General features: G+C 37.6%; 1 long non-coding RNA gene and 1 pseudogene across 1 annotated transcript; one reads left to right on the top strand and one right to left on the bottom strand.

Annotated features, from left to right (window-relative positions):
• Window positions 1–547: 547 nt before the first annotated feature.
• LOC145053629 (receptor-like protein EIX2) lies at window positions 548–5,379 on the top strand (annotated as a pseudogene).
• Window positions 5,380–19,230: 13,851 nt separating this feature from the next.
• Window positions 19,231–19,702, bottom strand: LOC145051455 (uncharacterized). Its single transcript, XR_013683631.1, has 3 exons — window positions 19,596–19,702; window positions 19,475–19,520; window positions 19,231–19,381 (listed from the first exon to the last, which is right to left on the bottom strand). It is a non-coding gene; the product is annotated as an uncharacterized LOC145051455 (long non-coding RNA).
• Between the last annotated feature and the right edge of the window lie 610 nt (window positions 19,703–20,312).

The following is a 20,312-nucleotide window of genomic DNA, read 5'->3' as shown; positions in this document are numbered from 1 at the left end:
ATAATTCCCATAATGATCATCTTCAATGTATTGTGAATATATAGTAAAATATATAATATATGGGAAAGATCCAATACCTGCAAGACATAGGCCGACATGCAAATCATAGGCCGAAATACATATCATAACTTATAATAGTCTTATACAAATATGGGTACATTTCTAACACTAATATCTCGAGGAAAATAACCCCACTGGCCCACCATTTGCAAATGGCTATTACCTAGCCAGACTTTTATTGTTAAACTCTATGAATTAATTAATAATTATGAGTGGATGGTAACATTACAGCATGTTTGAATATATTCAGATCCGCTGACCGCTACTGTTTTCCTGAGTCTGTGTAAAGATATTTTAGAAAAGATGTTTCTTTACGTGGTAACATGTAATGGATCCATGATGTGTAAAGTGTACCTTTTTTAAGATAAGGGTTAGTGGATGCTTTAGGCAAAAGAAAATTTTGATTATTACGTGTTCTGTGCATGGAAATGGCATATATCTATAATTCTTGACCTCGTCATTGGTGTTTTTGTGAAGAAACATCAATCATGAGTAAGCTATGGATGGGTGGGTTCTTTCTCCTCTTCACTTTCGCAACCACAAACCTCACTTCTGGATGCTTCGAAAAAGAGAGGGCAGCTCTTCTTCGATTCAAACACAGCCTGTCGGACCCTTCTGGTCGACTATCATCTTGGAATGGAAACAACTGTTGCAACTGGCTGGGCGTCGGCTGCAATAATGCAACCGGATATGTTACTAGGCTTGACCTCGGAACCGATTCTTCTGTCGAGCAGTTAGAGGGGAATGTTTTGGATTCGTCTTTGGCCGAGTTGAGTCGTTTGAGTTACATGGATTTGAGTGGGAGTTATTTTGGCAGCAGCCCCATTCCTGAATTTGTCGGATCGCTGACACAACTCAGGTATCTGAAACTTTCTTCCATGGGCTTTTCTGGCATCGTTCCTCATTCTATTGGAAATCTATCGAATTTGCGTGTGCTTAATATCAGTAACATGGAACTAGTTGTTAATGATTTCACATGGTTCTCGAGTCTTTTGTCACTCAAATCTCTTGATCTGAGTGGACTGAGCGTTGTCAAAGCTCCAAACTTACATAAAGGGTTGTTGCGTATGATTTCTTCTTTACGAGAGTTGAGCTTGTCCGGGTGCAATCTTTCTAATTCTCATTTCCATTGCATGCATCTTGAATTGAATGTTACGCGTTCTACCATTCAAACACTTGATCTTCATTCCAATTTGCTCCAAGGCCAGTTCCCTCTGTTTTTACGAAACTTGAGCTCTTTACAAGTTCTTGATCTTTCATTCAACCAACTGAATTCTTCAATCCCGTTCATGAACAACGTTCAAGATACTGGGATCTGTCGGTTGAAGCGGTTGGATCTTTCGTACAATTCTATGGGAGGGATGTTCACGGGGCCATCAACCAATGTATCCGAATGTGCTCAATTTTCTCTGGAGACACTGAATTTAAATGACAACATGTTACTTGGTGAAGTCCCATCCTCACTGGGTAGACTTAAAGCCTTGAGAGAGTTGAATCTTGGAGGGAATGAGTTAACAGGAAACATCCCTGAAGTTGTAGGAACTTTAACAAGTTTGCGGGAATTACGTCTGGATGATAACCATTTAACAGGTTCGATTCCGATTTCTATCAGAAACCTGCTGCGGTTACAAAAACTAGATTTATCTGTAAACCTTTTAAATGGGACAATTACATTCCTCCCGGGAGAACTGTCAAATCTAGATATCCTGTCTCTCGGAAACGACCATTTTCGGGGTATCCAAGATTCTGGGGTCTGGAGACTTTGTCAGTTAAAACACTTGGATCTTTCATTTAATTTTATAGAAGGGGAATTGACTGGGCCATCAACCAATGGATCCGAATGTGTCCAATTTGATCTGGAGACACTGGATCTACATTACAACAACTTAGGTGGAAAAATCCCGACATCACTAGGAAGGCTTACGTCCTTGAGAAAGTTGAATCTTGGATGGAACGAGTTAACAGGAACCATCCCGGAATCTCTAGCAAATTTAACAAGTTTGCGGGAATTATATCTACCTTGGAACAAATTAACAGGTTCGATTCCTACATCAATTGGAAACCTGCTGTTGTTACGAGAACTACATTTATCTTCGAACCTGTTGAACGGGACGATACCATTCTCACTAGGACAACTATCTAATCTAGAAGTCGTGTATCTCTACTACAATTGGTTGTCTGCACTTCCATTATCGCTTGGAAACCTCTCAGAACTCAGGCATCTTGATATATCAAATAACCATTTACAAGGGCCTCTTCCTACCATTGGACGACTTTCCAAACTTGAATATCTAGATATATCCAACAATTCTTTATCAGGTATAGTCACTGAAGCCCACTTCACAAACACATCGATGTTAGAATTCTTTGATGCAACCTCAAACTACAGGTTGAGCTTCAAGATTTCGCCCAATTGGAAGCCTCCTTTCCAAATATCACGCCTTCGACTTGGATCTTGCAAAATTGAATCAGAATTTCCAGAATGGATTCGAGCACAAACATGTCTTGAATATCTAGACCTTTCCAATACTAGCATTTCTGGACCTCTTCCAGATTGGCTTGGCGATTGGCTTGTCGAGCTTCCTCTCTCGTTCCTGGCTCTCTCCAATAACTTTCTGAACGGTCCATTGACAAACCTTGTATCCAGCCACAGCCCAAATTGTTCTATAGTGTTAGATATATTGCTTCTTAAGAACAACCTCTTCAATGGATCGATTCCAGATTTATTGTGTAATATGATTTCATATATAATGGTTCTTGATCTTTCTAGAAATATGCTTTCTGGGACTCTTCCAAAGTGCTTCGGACTTCTTCCAAACCTGCAGGTTCTGATATTAAGTTCTAACCGGCTCTCGGGTGTCATTCCAAGCTCTCTCGGGAATCTTGCTTCATCGCTACAATGGTTATCTCTAAACAACAATTGTTTCCAAGGTGAACTTCCGAAAACTCTAGCAAATTGCACAAATTTAACTTTGTTGGATTTGGGTGAAAACAGATTCTCTGGAAGTGTACCAAAATGGATTGGTGAAAATATGAAGGAGCTTGTTGTCCTCAGGCTACATAAAAACAGCTTCACAGGTCCAATTCCTGTAGAGTTGTGTGAAAGATCCAGGCTCAAAATCATGGATCTTGGAGGAAACAAATTAACAGGAACCATCCCTCGTTTCCAGAACTTAAGTGGAATGATCACAGGTGGCGACAGCAGTATTTCTTTTTCAGGCTCATTCGGACTGAGTTTGAGCCAGGTTATGAAAGGAGTTGTGCTAGAGTATACAACGACATTGAGATATGTTGTCAACATAGACCTTTCGAGCAATAAACTGGTGGGGGTAATACCCAAGGAGTTGTCACTTCTTTTGGGATTGCATGGTCTTAACTTGTCTAACAATCACCTCACAGGTCGTATTCCAGATAGAATTGGTGATATGAATTCGTTAGTCTCTTGACCTTTCTATCAACCAACTTTCAGGGGTGATCCCACAAAGTCTGTCGGCATTGACATTTCTTAGCTATCTGAATTTGTCACACAATAACTTATCCGGAAGAATTCCAACAGGAAGTCAGCTCCAAACGCTCAATGATCCATCCATATATGCTGGCAATAGTGAGCTTTGCGGTAATCCGTTGCCCATCAAGTGCAACCATGATGGTGTCCCAGAAACTGAAAGAAACTCTGAGGAAGATGAAGATGATGATGGCGATGAGAAGATATGGATTTATGGTGCAACAGGCGGTTTCACAACTGGGTTTATGGGAATTGTAGCAATTCTGGTACTTAACAACAGATGGAGAATTGCTTTCTTCAATTTTGTGGGTTATTGCATCGGCAAGAAACTGTGAAACTTCGAGGGAAATTACAATGCTTGATCAAATTTTCAGATTTCGTTTCATGTCTTAAACAAAGGCTTGAACACAAAATAAAGTGGAGTAGATCGATCAAGTCGTCTAAAAGTTCATGGGTCGATGAGACCTTATGAAGCACGTAAGTTTTTTTTCTTTTTGTTTTGTGGTAATGTTAAATGATTTCTATGTGGTGTCAAGTTTGCTAAGTTTTTTTTTTTTTTTTTTTTTTTGTGAAAATGTTAAATGCTTTTTATGTGGTGTCAAGTTTGCCTAATAAAACGGATATGTTTGAGTTTAGTTCCGATAAAATGACATTAATTTGGACAATTTTCTTGACTTTTTTTCCCCATAGATTTCCGACCGACATGCTTGTAACAACATTCCGATCAACATCATTTACTGATAGATTTAAAAAAAAAAAAAAAAGTAATCAGGCGTTAAATAATTCCAGATTTAAAGGAAAACATTTAAAATTAAGTAATCACAAAATCTAATACAAATAAATATCATATATACGTTTAACTAGTAATTTTTAAAACTGAAATATATATTTGATCCGAAAAAGTTGATTTGTCATCAGAATTGTGAATCTAGGTTTCCAGAACAATACCTAACGAATTTACAACTAAAGCCTAAGTTCGTCCACATATCTCTTGCATAAGCCACTGTTGAACATCATTTATAGCTATTATAATATATACCCTATCTAAAATATGTTGGGTAATGCTCGTGAGTGAACTCAAGAAAAGTAGACCATGTAAAATCTAGGAGTCTTGTTGTTTACCACAACTTTATAATAAACCTCTACAGAGACCAAAGCTATAGGGACGACAAATGTCGTCGCTATAGAAGAATCTATAGGGACGACATGTCATCGCTATAGGGTTGACAAATTAAGTTTGACTTCTGAAGCTAAAGCGACGATAAATCGTCTCTATTGGTTGAGCGAGAACGAAAAATATTTTGCAGGTATCCGAAAAGCTTTAGGAACGACATATCGTCCCAAAAATAATTAAATTTAAATATATTGTTTTTTTTTTTTTGATGTATTTACCTGGAAAAGACCGGAAAACATCGTTTTGTAGAAAGCTATAGGGACGACAAGTCCTCCCTATACGGTTTAGCAATCGTTTCTCGTTTCTCTCTCCCTTGAAGAGTTCGTCGTCAACCAGGTTACACCATCACTTCTTTCTCCGTTTACTCCTTCAACCTTTCATTCCGACATTTTCCTTGTAGCTCCAATCGATTTAGTTTCTAAATCTGTAATCGTTACAGGTCATCGCTAAACTCTCAGTTCCAGCGAATGGTGGTTTTCTGCTTCCGGTGTACACTTCTTCAACAGGTATGAATGGTGACTTGGCTTTGTTTCATACTGTGAAGTTTGATCAATGATTTGTGTAATTTGAAAGTTTATCAATCAGATTTTTGTGATTTGGCTGTGTTTTTTCATAAATATTTAGTCTAAATGTGTTTGAAATTTTGTGAAACTTTAGGGTTACGTTTAGTGTTATTGATTTATGTATATAGAAGCTGTGAAGTTATTGGTTGTGTATGGTTTTCTTAATCTGGATAGTATTTATGCCATTTATTGTTGATTTTGTTAAACGCGAAAATTATTGCGTGTCAAGCATGTTAATTTGGATGTATAGGCTTATATTTTTGTCCCCTTTTTGTCTAAAATTTAAGTATAATGCTGTCAAAAGTAAAGCAACACTAGTAGGCCAATTGATTTGCGTATATACTGTTTGATTCTTTCCCTCTTTTGTCCCTCTTTAGGGTTGTGTATATACAAGCTGTTAAGTTCTTGATTGTGTATGATTTTATTAATTTGGATAATACTTATCCTATTAACTATTTGATTTTGTTAAACTAGAATATTATTGTGTTTGAAGCATGTTAATGTGGATGTTCAGATTTTGTTCCTCTTTTGTCTGAAGTAGAAGTAGAATGCTATAAAATGTAAAGCAATAGAAGTAGAATGCTATAAAATGTAAAGCAATAGATGTAGAATGCTATAATGTAAAGTACGATGCAATAATTGAAAAAACAACATAAGTATGATGCTATAAATAAAAAATATATATATGAAAAAGTAAATGCCATAATAGAAAAGTAAAAACAAAAGTAAGATGTATAAACAATAAAAATATCAGAAAGTATGATACTATAAATAAAAAAATATATATTACAATTCTAATAAATTATTTAAAGTAAAATGTTATAGTATAATAGTAAAAAAATACAAACAAAAAAATATAAGATGTAAAATCTACTAAGTTATAATATAATAACTTAATTATATAAAGTATAATGCTATTATAAAAAATAGATTTTTAGTTTAAGTTTAATCCTTTTAAATCATTAAAAGCCTAAAAATACTAGCGCGGAACTAATTTCGGGTTGTGCCCATTTTTCGGACTGCTTTTTGAAAACTTTATCTTATATAGGATGTGAATGTGTATTACATGATTGATTTATATATACTTATTAGCAAAGGGGAGATGCTACCAAATTTTTTGGTTGTTATTTTCTCTTTACTCCTCGGGTATTTATTTATTTATACTTAGTAGCTAATGGGAAATGCTACCAAATTTTTCTTAAACGGACAATCATGTAATATAAGTGGCTTTAGAAGCATACTCTTGTGAATGTTCATGTTTCAATACTGCTTTTTGAATCGTCAAATTTTACTCTATCTTTATGATTCTTTCAACTTATACACAATCTAAATTTCAAAGCCCAAAATACAATCTAACTTTTAGTAACTAAATCCAAACAAATTAGTCATATATTTAATATGCATACATTGTAATTCTTAATAATGAAATAGTTGTGTCAATTGATAAGAGTTGGATTACATTGCAAAATCGGAGGTCTTTAAAATTCATAAAAGGTCTTAACAACTTTATAGAGTTTGCCAATAACCATGTCGATGATGAAGGTAAATCGTGTTGCGTGTGAACAGATTGTGTAAATATGTTTTGGCATATTGTGAATATGGTTTATACCAACATACATGATTTTGGGTTTGAAGAATCATACAACATATGGATTTTTGATGGTGAGGAATTTCCACCTTCGGATTCAAACAACCTTTGGGCTTTAAAATATCGTAGTACTAGAGTTATGGCAGGAGAAAATCAACATGAAAAGATGTTTGATGTAATAGATGATGTTATGGTAGAGGAAAATTGACATATATCAAAGATAACCCAAGAAGCAATTAGTTTAGACCTAGAGTTTGATGCATTATTTGAAGAGGCCAATACCAAGTTATAACCTGGTTGTTGTTGGATATCTTCCCTAAACTTCGTAGCAAAATTGATGCACATTAAGGTCATCAAAAGGTGGACAGATAGTTCATTAGACCAATTTTTAGGGTTTTAAGACCTGCAATCCCGAAAGAAAATAAGCCTAAACTTCGTAGCAAAATTGATGCACATTAAAGTCATCATGAGTTTGTTACAGAACCCAGGAAAGTCAGCTTGGGTTTGGCTGTCGATGGCTTTAATCCATTAAGCAACATGAATCAGCCTTATAACATGGACTCTGTAGTATTGACAATGTACAACACACCACCATGGTTGTGTATGAAATATTCTTCTTTCATGATGACTTTGTTAATTCATTAAATCACCTACGAAGGACAGATGTTTTCTTAAGGCCTTTGGTGGACGAGTTGAAAATGTTGTGGGTCGAAGGAGTTCAAATGAGAGATGTATCAACACACACTGTATTCACAATGTGTGCAATACTATTGTGGACTATCAATGATTATCATGTTCATATCAGTTTGTCTGGATGGAATAGTCAAGGTTATAAATTATGTGCTACTTGCAACGAAGACACACCCTCATGTTTTGTAACTAGCAAGATAGCTTACGTTGGTCACAAACGATTCTTACATAGAAAGCATAAATGGAGGGAAAATTTATTTTTTAATGACAAAAAAAGAGTCAAGAAAGCCTACCAAATGATATAGTAATGCATAATTAATAAAGCAACTAGACCGTCTCCCCGATCGTTTTCTAGCAAACATCCTAGCTATGATGGTGGTGTAAAAAGAAAGCAACCCGAGTTAGAGTTAAATTGTACCAAAAAGAGTATCTTATGCGAACTTGATTATTGGTCTTCTCTCAAACTAAAACACAATCAAGATGTTATACATGAGTAGAAAATTGTAGGTGAGAGCTTCTTGGGTACCTTATTGAGGAAAGAAAAATCAAAAGATACGCATAAAGCAATAGAAGTTTTGGAAAAATGGGGTATTCGATAGAATCTATGTTTATAAATGAAAAACAACAAGATTTATCCACCACATCCAGATTACTCTTTCAAACTAGTGAATCGAGAATGTTTCTGTTAGTTTGTTAGAGGTGTGAGAGTACCCGACGATTTTGGATCGAACTTTCAAAAGAAGGTGCTTCCTAATAATTTAAATATAATTGGGTTAAGGTATCATGATTATCACATCCTCATGCAACGATTGCTACCAATAGGGGTCCGAGCTGGTCTACCAGCAAATGTGTCAAAAACAATCATTGATCTTTGCATATTCTTTAAAAAAAATTGTAACATCCTGTTTCCTGTCATTTCTTATTTCAAGGTCGTGGGGCGGAAGTCAATTGTATAAAGGCTTTTGACGTTAAGGAGGTAAAGTTTAGTCCTTGGGGAAGGAGGTAATGATGGTTAAGAGATTTAATCCTTGAACTGTATATTGGGCAAAAGGGTAGAAAGCGAAAATTCATAGCCCGGGTTCTTGCATGAAATATGGATTTTTATTCGGGAGGTTTTTATTCCAAGATATCCAGATAATATTGTGGGGCTCCTCAATACCTTTACGTTGATATAAAGATCATCGAAAACGGAATTGGAACAAAGAAGTTATGACTTTTCGTAGTTTGGAAGGTTTTGGGTTTACCCTAGTACATTGGGCGTATATGGTGTACGTTGGGCGTAATAGGAATGGATGATCATGGAGGCCTAACCTAGTACGCTATGTGTACCAGGCGTATGATGAGCGTACACAAGCCTTTTGTGAACCCTAATATTTTGGTTTTGGGCCCTATATAAAGACCTTAACTCATTCCAAACCCTTATTACCTTCAGCCTCCATCCTCTCAAACCCTAATTTTGAAACCCTAGCCCCATTTGTGAGATCCTTAAGTTTTTGAGTGCCTTGGAGTTTTTTTGGTGCATCTTGGAGAAGAAGGAGCTCATTGGACAAGTGTTGGTTGCATTAGAGCTTGTAGATCCAGACCTTGTTCACCTTGATCTTTCTTTTGGAGGTATAATGCTTGAATCTTGATGATGCATTTGTTAGATCTACCTAGTTTTGAGCATTATGAGCTTTTTGTCACTTTAGTGTATAAATTTTAGATCTTGAATGTTTGTGACCTTCTTATCGATAAAGTTGGAAACTTTATGCATCTAATCATCATATTGATTCTGATCTGAAGCTTGGAGACTTGGACTAAATGGATTAAGTTGAGAAAGTGGCACTTTTGGTCTCTTTGAGACTTAAAGACTAGATCTTGGTTGTGTGGACCATCATAATGGATAAAGTTGGAAACATTTTCCATTATGGAGCTAGTAGGAACCATAAAAATGTAATCTTGGTCCTTCTATCCATTCCATGCAGAAGTTGTGATGTCTTAATGGATTAATAAGTTAGGATTTTGGCTTTTGGACCTTTTCTAGCCATGGAAAGTCATAAAGGTGGGTACTTTATGACATAAGTCAATGTTTTGAGTCTAGATCTTGGCTATGGAAAAAAGACCTTAAGGGATTAAGTGCTTAATGAAGGAGTGGGATTAGGCGGCATATGTTTACCACGCAAGGTGTACATAAGAGTCTTGGACTTTGACTTTTGTTGACTTCCATTGACCGTTGACTTTTGACCAAGTTTGACTTTAGGTCAAACTTGAGGATTTTGGTTAGTGGTTAAGATTTTATGTGGTTCAGGTGTTAGTGGATTCGTGGGTGCAAGCAGTACAGAGAAAGGATCGTATCACAGTGTTTCAGAGTTCTTCGATTCAGATGAGTTTTGCCTCATTGTACCCATGAGTCGAAGGCACCAATGTTGTCCCACTAGTTTTGGTTATCATTTATTAGAAGGATGCCATAGTCCATAGGGAATGTATGTAGTCATGTAGGATAGACCAAGGACTCTTGATCAAGGATATCTTTCTTATTCCTTGTTTGGTTGTGGCTCTAGAGTAGGATCATCTATTCGGGTGTCTCTCTCACCTATGAGTACATGCGGTTATGAACTCCTTGGATTGTTGGCTTGGTACCCTGGTTTACAATATGTTGTTCTGTTGTAGTGATCTGTTTGTTCTGTATCCTGGTATATATGATGTTGTTATGTCGTAGTGATCTGTTAGATCTGTATCCTAGTATATAGGATATTGTTATGTTGTAGTGATATGTAGATCTGTATGACTACATGTACTTGTTGGTTATCATTTAGTGGAGTGCTCTAGGGGCTGTATGTAGTCATGTAGGAAATCATGAGAACATTTGAGCTAGGCTTTCTTGCCTGTTCCTTGTTTGGTTGTGGCTCTAGAGTAGGATCATCTGTTCGAGTGGCGATCTCACCTCTGGTTACTTATGGTTATGTATTTCATGGATTTTAGATGGTAGCGGGACAGTATGTTGTGTGAGGACTAGTAGGCGGTAGTGAGCTGTATGATTGATGTTTTCCTGTATTATGTTCCTATTTGATCTTTGTTTGTTTATATATCGACATATAGTGGTAGTCGGTTGAGGCGGTCTTGCTTTGTGATGTAGGCCAAGATGCCCGATGCGGGTCGGCTGTAAGCCGAAGGCACAGAGGCTCGGGACGAGCGGTTGGGTTGAGGCGGTAGGCCAACAAACCTTAGGTATTCCAATCCGAGGACTGATTGGAACCGTAGCATGTTAGCATTCCAGTCCGAGGACTGATTCGTCCTGGGCATTCCAATCCGATGATTGTCGGCCGTTATACATGCTTTTGTGTTTATCGTACACGTATTTTGGGGGAAATCGCTAAGTTATATGCTCACTCAGTTGGTGTTGGTTTCCTGGTATCCTCGGTGATTGTGGGAAGGAGAAGGCGGGATTGTATACACTCATCAATAACATTGAGGATTTTGCGTTTATTATAATACTCTGGTTTTCTATAAATGTAATTGGGAAAAAATAGTCCTCTTAAATGGTTTTATATTTGGATAGTTTCACCTTAATAAAAAGAAAATTTTTATTGTGAAATAGGGACGTTACAAGTTGGTACTAGAGCCCTGGTTTAAGTGAATTAGAGGAACACTTGTGTGCATCCAGTCTGAAACTAGGATCCGAGACTTTTCACAAGTTGTTTTTGAAAAAGAATTTATAATAAAATGGTTGGGTTAGGAATATAGGCTCGATCTCTTGTCATGTTCTTGTTTGATTATTGGCATAGGATCGGGAACATGGACCTTAACTTAACATTGGTTTTACAGGAAGATACGGTGTGTACAGCTAGCCAGAGCCCGAACAGGTTAGTGGTTCCCAAAATACCTATACATGTTATATATATGCTGAGTTTTGATTTCGCTGATATGTGAACTATTAGGAAAGAATGCAAGCGGATAAGCTAAGGTTCTTTTAGGAACTTTTGGATAGTAATGCTTGATCTCTTTGATGGCTTATGGTATAATGAGTTGCCTGATATATGTTATTTGATTGTGTGATTGTTGTGTGTTTGTTGGTTAGTTGTATATGGTTGGGATTATATAGCCTTAGAATGATCGAGTTAGCCTTACTTCATGTTCATTTAGTTGTGGACTTAGGGCGGAGTTGATTATTCAGTCTATCTGACCCCATATTGTGTAGAACAAGCATGCACAATAGCAACCTATAGTGCGATAACGAGGGTAACCCTAGGAAGAGTACCTACGAAGTTAGTTATAACTCGTAGAAGAACGTGGGTGTTAGCACGCCTAGGAATGGTCTAGTGAAGTGCCTTAGGACCTTGGGATGAATTATAAATCGACTACAGATATGTATGGAAGCTAGTATGGGCCCTTACTACTGAAAGCGTAGGACCCATATGAGATTCAGGAGGAACCTCAAGGTTACTAAGGAACTAATAGGAGGGTATCTTGGTGTGTTGAACACTATGTTTGATGTATGATCTTTCCATGGTGTATTTTTCAGTATGGATGTTATTGAAGGTTCAGGATCCGGAGCTAGTGGCACTATAGGAGCATGTCTGAGTGAGGAAGAGATCTGCAGGATCATTGCTGTCGGTATGGCTGAGGCGATCAAGGTGGAGATTTTGGCGTTGTTTGGGTTGGTCAAGACCGCGTTGATCGAGGAGTTTGATCGGCACTATGCCGCCATCCTGTAGGTAGCTGCTGCCGCAGCCACAACAGCCGTTGCCATTGTAGGATCCCAGGGAGGTGGGGTGATGTAGTACCAAGAGTTCAATTATACGAAGCTTCCAGAGTTCAAAGGCGCCAAAGTCCCGATCATTTCTTTGAGATTGACTTTTGACGTGTAGGGATGTTTCTTCACGTGTTCATGTCCCGAGGGACAAAAGGTGAAATTTGCGCTAAACCTTTTTCACTAGGGTGCGAAGGATTTGTGGGAATATGTGACCTAGGGCTTTTCACATGTAGAGCGAGCCGCAATGAATTGGGAGTAGTTTATGGATATGTTCTATGCGGAGTATTTTCCTTCTATGGAGCGGGAGTGACTAGAACAGGAGTACTTGTTGCTCAAGCAGACATCGGTTTCGGTGACAGAGATCACCAAGACGTTTACCAAAAGATTTATTTTCTGCCCTGCGTATGCCGCTTTAGAGTAAATGAAGATGTCGTGATACTTGAGTATGATCAAGATGGAGACTCGAAAGTTTGTATCTACTCAACAATACCAGACCTTGACTAAGATGCAGTCAAGCGCCAGGAGGAAGGAGATTGAGTTGGAGATTCAACGGAATGAGGACGGAATAGCTTCAGGATAGTATCAACTGGCGACCAAGCGAGTCATGTTCACCGACCCAGCTCCAAGATCAGCTAAAGGGAGGAATTTTGAGTGTGGCAGGTGCAGGAAGTTTCATGATGGAAGGTATTGACCTGTTTTATGTCGTAGGTGTGGCGAGGAGGGTCATTTTGGTAGAGATTGCAGGAAGATTTTGCGGGTTTGTTTCCATTAAGGCCAGGAGGGCCACATCAGTGCTCGTTGTCCATTTCTCATTTTCGGTGGGGTGCTGGACCCTACACCCCTAGCTTGGTAGTTGTCCAACGGTCGTCGTAGGACGAACGGAGTCTTGGAGACCGAGGTTTGAGTTATCAGTTCTTCTATTTAGCAACTGATGCAGTATTGGTATTCATTTGTAATTCTTGTTTGTGTTTCAAAGTTCAGTTGTAATCTTAGATGATCTGGTGAATGGAATTAACGTATTTAGCTATGTTAAAACTGATTTCTTGTTATGAATGGATTAATTATCATTATCCTCAGAATGCATGTGTGTTGGAAATTTATGAATGTTGTGTGGATTCAGATTCTCCTGTGTATCGGGATATCAGTGGTTGGGATCAAGTGGTAGAGTTCAAGTTAGTTTGAGTATCGAAGGATTGTGAAGTTGTTACATTCTAGCATATCTCAAGTGGAGGAGAGTGGAACTTCGTAGTAGGAAGAGCTTGTGTCAAGGTTCGGTTCTTAGTCGTATTTCTCTAAGTTCAAGAATTCCGCACAGCTGTTGAATCTTTTGATTTTGTGTTGAGATCATTGTCAGCTGTTGGATTTCCCTTCGAGTTGTAGTAGTTTTAGTTGTGAGAGAATCTATAGGGCATGCTAGTGCTTTAGACTCTAGGGTGTTAGGATCGTAGGTTGAAGGATGTGATGAGATCTTCCTTGTCTATTCTTGTTTGATTGGGGCTTGGAGGTCTGAGTCACGACCCAAAGACCAGGTAGGATCAGTTAAGTCTTGTTGAGCCCGAGTGCAATTATTGGTTAGTGGCTCGGGGGTAGGCCTGAGTGATATTGTTGGTTAATGGATTGGGGGTAGGCCCGAGTGCTCTAGTTGATTAGTGTATCGGGAAGACCCAAGTACTGATGGTTAGTGGATCAGGGTAAGCCTGAGTGCTGTTGTCGGTTAGTGGATCAGGGGTAATCCTGAGTGTTGTTAGTGGAGCAAAGTTGGAATGTAGACTAGTTTGGTATGTTCTCGGTTAGTTTTCGTTGTGGTGGTGCACTAATATGCGGGATTAGCATGACGACGTTTGAACGAGAATTTTTTGTGATGATCAATATTGTGGATTTTCGAACAACTTGGTTGTTGTGAGGGGTTGCATCATAAAGTGGAAGCGAGATCTGATTTCGAGGACGAATCTATTTTAAGTGGGGGAGAATTCTAACATCCTGTTTCCTGTCATTTCTTATTGCAGGGACATGGGCCAAAAGTCGATTGTATAAACGCTTTGGGCCTTAAGGAGGTGAACTGTAGTCATTGTAGAAGGAGGTAATGATGGTTAAAAGATTTAACCCTTGAACTGTATATTAGGTTGAAGGGTAGAGATGGAAATGTCATAGGTTGAGTTCTGTCATGAAATACGGATTATTATTCGAGAGGTTTTTAGTCCAACATATCTATACAATATTGTGGGGCTCTTCAATACCTTTATGTGGACATAAAGATCGTCGAAAACTTAGTTGGAACAAAGAAGTTATGGTCGTTTGAAGTTAGAAAGGTTTCGAGTTTAGCCTAGTATGCTAGGTGTATAGGGTGTACGTTGGGCATACTAGGCATGGCGGATCGTGGAGGCCCAACCCAGTACGTTGGGCATCCCAATCATATGCAAGCCTATTGAAAACCCTACTATTTGGGTTCTGGGCCCTATTTAAAGATCTTAACTCATTCCAAAACCTTATTACCTTCAACCTCTATCCTCTCAAACCCTGACTTTGAAACCCTAGCCCCATTTGTGACATCCTTGAGTTTTTGAGTGCCTTAGAGTGTTCTTGGTTCGTCTTGGAGAAAAAGGAGCTCATTGGAGAAGTGTAGGTTGCATTGGAGCTTGTAGATCCAGACCTTGTTCACCTTGAACTTTCTTATGCAGGTATAATGCTTGAATCTTTATGATGTATTTGTTAGATCTAGTTAGTTTGTAGTATTATGAGCTTTTGGTCACTTTTTTGCCTAAAGTTTAAATCTTGAAAGTTTTTGACCTTTTTATGGATAAAGTTGCAAACTTTATCCATCTAGTCAGCATATTGATTCAGATCTAAAGGTTAGAGACTATGAATTACAGAGCTATTATCAACCATAAAAATTTGATCTTGGTCCTTCTATCCCTTCCATGTAAAAGTTGTGATGTCTTAATGGATTAATAAGTAAGGGTTTTAGTTTTTGGACCTTTTCTAGGCATGGAAAGTCATAATGGTGGGAACTTTATGACTTAATTCGATGTGTTGAGTCTAGATCTGAGCCCTAGACAAAATACCATAAGGGATTAAGTACTTAATGAAGGAATGGGATCAGGACACATACACTGGGCGTACGTTAACTACGTTCAGCATACTTAACAGTCCTTGACTTTCACGTTTGTTGATTTTCATTGACCGTTGCCTTTTGACCAAGTTTGAGTTTAGGTCAAGCTTGAGGGTTTTGATTGGTGATTAAGATTTTATCTGGTTCTGGTGTTAGTGGATTTGCGGGTGCAAGTAATGCAGAGAAGGAATCGTATTGCAGTGTTCTTTGATTCAGATGAGTTTTGCCTCATTGTACCTGTGGATCAAAGGCACCAATGTCGTCCCACTAGTTTTGGTTATAATTTAGAAGAAGGATGTCATATGGAATGTATGTAGTCATGTAGGACAGACTAAGGACTCTTGATCTAGTCTTTCTTTCTTGTTCCTTGTTTGGTTGTGGCTTTAGAGTAGGATCATCTGTCTGGTTGTCTATCTCACCTATGAGTACATACAGTTATGCATTGCTTGGATTGTTTACTATGTATCCTGGTTTGTAGTATGTTGTTGTGTTCACTACTAGAAAAAAGGTCTTTTACGACGCTAATTGCGCGTCGTAAAACGCTCAGACGACGCGCAAATGCGCGTCAAGGAAGGCCCTGTCATAACGAGAGACGACGCGCTTTTGCGCATCGTCTATAGACGACGCGCATTTACAACGTGCATTTACGACACGCAATGCATATCATTAAAACCGCTGTCAAGAAAGGCCATGTCATAAATGAAGATGACACACATTTATGCGTATCGTAAATTTTATTTTCATTTTTTAAAAAGATTATTTATTTTACTAATTTTCAAATTAAATTTGCATGTCATGTCTCATAATATAAAATAAAATACCATATACAAAAAAGACAATCCATTGCACAAAAGTTAATGTCATACAAAATACAAAATAAAATACAATAAATAAGAAAGATAATTCATTGCACTAAAATGTCAAATACAAATAATCATCGCTAACTATATAACCTAATACTACATGCTCCTTCAACATCTTTGTAGACAAAGTGAAGATACTTGGCTCCCAAAATCTCTGCATGCATAATGAATAATGGGTATTAAGACTTAAGAGATTACATAATAAAAGTGATAGAATCTGAATTACAATATAGATCATACCTTCATATCTCTTTCCTGCCCATCAAAAGCCATTTGTAGTTTCAGCTGACTTCTTTTCGTTCGTTTATCAGAGATCAAATTCTTATGAAGATTTTGATCTTTCACAAGCTTTTTGTCTTCCGTTTTGAACTTTATTGAGAAAACAAAAGAAAATGTCAAAATTTAATTGATATTCACACCACATAGAACACAGATAAAATATATAATATGATCAACTTTATATCATCAGAAGTAGTTTTTAAAAGAGTCATGTTTCCATATTACAGGTATCTTTAGCAGCTGCAAGTCATTGGTGATCAAGAATATACAAAATGTCAAGCAATTATGATCGCTTATGAAGAATACCAAAGATGCATTGCCAAAGCAAGAAGATGGTAAACTACCTCTGCACCATCTATCTTGCAGGAAAAACCTGCATACAGTGAGAAATTAAGTAGTAAGTTGACAAATTAAACAACATTCAAGCATATATTTTCCAGTGAGAATGTAAATTTATGATTTAATATTCAAATAAACATAATTCAAGTAAACTAAAATTTCTAGTTTGTAGCCATCTTCTCTAGAGCAAAATAGCAACCTGGTTGGTCGTTATTGGAATCTGCATCAACATCTGCTATCTGAGGTTCAACATCGCCTTCTTCTTGATTCTCTTCTTGGAACTCGGTCAAATCAATCTTAGTTGACTCCACACTACAGGTTCCCATACATAATTAGTGATACATATGTTTGCAAGCTATTACTATTCTACAAAAATCAATAAACAAAACATGCCTGATTACTGAAGTTTTTAGAAGTCTTGTTGCTAATTTAACATGGCGAGGGTGAACCTGAAACAGAATACACACAATTTGGAGCTAACTTAGCACATAAGTCGCAAAAGAGGAAACTAGGACATGAGAAAACATTTTGTATATGTTTGACAAGAGGATAAAAATTACAATTTTTTGTACCACTTAAAAAGATGAAACAAGAAACTCCTTCTCTGCAAATCATTAAAAATTGCAAAACACTTAAAAAGGTGTTTGTTTGCTACAAAAGGATGAAAAGACCAAGACAGGACATCACATAACTGGTTTCTGTTAATTTTTCTTTACCTCATCATCGAGGTGACACCTGGAAATTGCCTCTAAAAGTCTGATTAGAGCCTCTAACTGTCTAACTGTCATGCTATATGCAACTCTACTTCCTGGAGTTGTATCTCCTCTAGGAAGAGCAACATAAGAATCAACCAAAAAATTTCTTGCTTCTGCACATAGCTGCATTAAAATTGACAACATGTTAGAAAAGATAAGATGATAAGATGATAAGAAAATCAGACGGACCTTTGGCTTTTTAGACTTGGCAACTTAAATGTAACACTTGAGTTGTATAGTGGTGAAGGCAGGAGCAACATCATTTTCATGCTTTTGATGAACCCTCACAATGTGAGATGCGATACGATGATAAGAAAATCATCACTTTTGATACTGACAGTAAAAAGAAATTAAGAAAAATAGAAACTTGCCTGATGTAGAGTTTTGTAGGGTAGAAAGTGTTTGTATTATACTCCATTAACGCACGAGCTAAAAACCTTCATACATCAACCAATTAAAACAAATCCAGAAAGAACAGAAGACAATAAATTATGGCATCCATAACAAAATATATTGTTTTAGGAAATGACATGCACATTTGAAAACCAATGATGAACAAAAATGATTTTAACAGCTTGTAACTTACCCATACTTAGCATCAGTGAAAAGAAATGGATTTGCAACAGCTGCAGGGGGTGGATTATGTGGAAAAGGGGATGGATCGAAAAATGGAAATAATCTAAGGGTTAATCTTGGAATTTCTTTTGGTACTAAAGCAATCAACTGGTTCATAGACCTTTCAACAGTTGTAGCAAGAATCTATCTTCTTTGATACTATTAAATAGCTGTCAATATATGAAACAATGGTTAGCATAACAACTTGAAGTTAGAACTTACAAGCCAAATAGAAACATAAAGTAAGTAACTTTTGACATACCAATTGAAGAATCATCTATATAGCTTCTAACTAAACTAAGTGGGGCCACATCTATGACAGATAACAAGTTCTCACTAACCAAAGGCACCCAGAAGAAGGAACCCCGCATAGAAGATGATATAATTGGTTAAGTTCAAACTTCAAATTGTATAAACAATAATATAAATGAAGGGAAACGATATAATAACAAAAGTTAAATTAAGTTTAACCTCTGTGTAGTTTGAAACTCCATTAGAAGAAGAAAAAAGAGACCTTTCATACGCACAACATATACCTAGAATCTAAATTAGGCATGCATGAAGCACAAACAATGATTTTAAAACTAATAAAGTCACAACATAAACCATAATCTAATTCCATTCTACATGAAAGTAACCTGACCAAAAGCATAAATTATAGCATTAAAATGTAGAGCACAAAAGTTCAATCAAATCATGTCTCAGAAGCATAAGAAGAAAGAAGAACAAAAAACCAAGCTGAGGTTGTGTGGCTCTGAACTTATGTGCTCCTTCAACCACCATTTTACAAACCACCTCTTGTAATAAAAAGAATATGACATGTTTAATTTGAGTAGCAGTAGACATGGTCTACTAACAAAACCTGCAAATAAAAAAAAATCAAACCTAGTATCGATGGCAGATCAGTGCAAAAGAAGAGTTGAGGTGTCAAATTGAGACAAGAGAAGAAGACGTCGACTTAATCAAACCTAGCATTCCTCCTGTCAAAATGATCAAACTCATGTCTCCTTGACGGGCAGCGCGTAGGTCAGCGACGGTGGCGGAGAGGAGAGATGGGTTGGAGGAGAAGGCGGAAGTGCGTGCTTAGGTTGATGGCGAGCATATGAACCCTTCAAAGGCAAATATAAAGTATCCATTATTTATTCATTAGTCTTACAACCCCTTCAAAGGAAAGTATAAAAAGTAGTCAGAATTTCTTTTACCTGAACCTGGTGGGTTACTAATGCCATTATGCCCTTCCAGTTTACCCTATCATTTATGTAGCAAAGGGCTTAAACGACGCTCTGTTCAACCATAACAACCGGAGAAAAAAAGAAAGCATACCTTAGTTCAATCCGAGCTAGGGCTTGTCAGAATGACAAAAAAATCACGAGCAGCATCTTCGACACTGTGTGGGATGAGAAGTTGTAAGGACCTAAATCGTCGGCTCTAGGATAGAAGTAGATGGAGCAGGTAAGTTCTTCATACTTTCCGATTAGATGTCGCGAATTCAGATTCCAGCGGGTGCAGGTGAACGAAATTGCTGTCGATTTCTTCTTGGTGTTTCAATGGCGTCGGGAGGAACATCGTCTTATGATTGGTCGTCAATCGGAAAATTTTGTATGTTTTTTGTTCTGATTTTTTTGGGTGTTTTGCTTTTCCGGGGATTTGTTCCTAGGTGAACGGAATTGCTGTTGGTTTTGTGTCTTCTGGTTCGGCTTCCTGTTGAGATTTAGGAACTGGAAGGGATTGTTGTCTTGTTGGCCTTGATCTTCTACTGGAATTGTTACATAGTCCTTCTAATTTCGAAGAGCTAATAGGTCGATGGCAGAGGAAGGTGTGAAAAAGATGCAACGTTGGCGGAGGGTCGACGATGGTAGAGGGTCGACAACCAGGAAATAGCACAAAGTGGTGGTCGGAGTGTGAGGGGAGTAGTTAGCGGTCGATGTGGGAAGGGGAAAGAAGTATCGCCGATTAGGGTAAAGAGGGAAGTGAAAGCGGGCTAGGATAAAGAGGGAAGTGAAAGCGGGCTTTTCTAATTTTTGGGTTTTCTTTTTCCCG

The sequence above is a fragment of the Lactuca serriola genome, chromosome 5 (assembly GCF_051521515.1).
Source record: "Lactuca serriola cultivar US96UC23 chromosome 5, Lser_US96UC23_V15, whole genome shotgun sequence".
Lineage (NCBI taxonomy): Eukaryota > Viridiplantae > Streptophyta > Magnoliopsida > Asterales > Asteraceae > Lactuca > Lactuca serriola.
The sequence above is the reverse complement of the archived record's forward strand: the minus strand, read 5'-3'. Positions and strand labels throughout refer to the sequence as shown.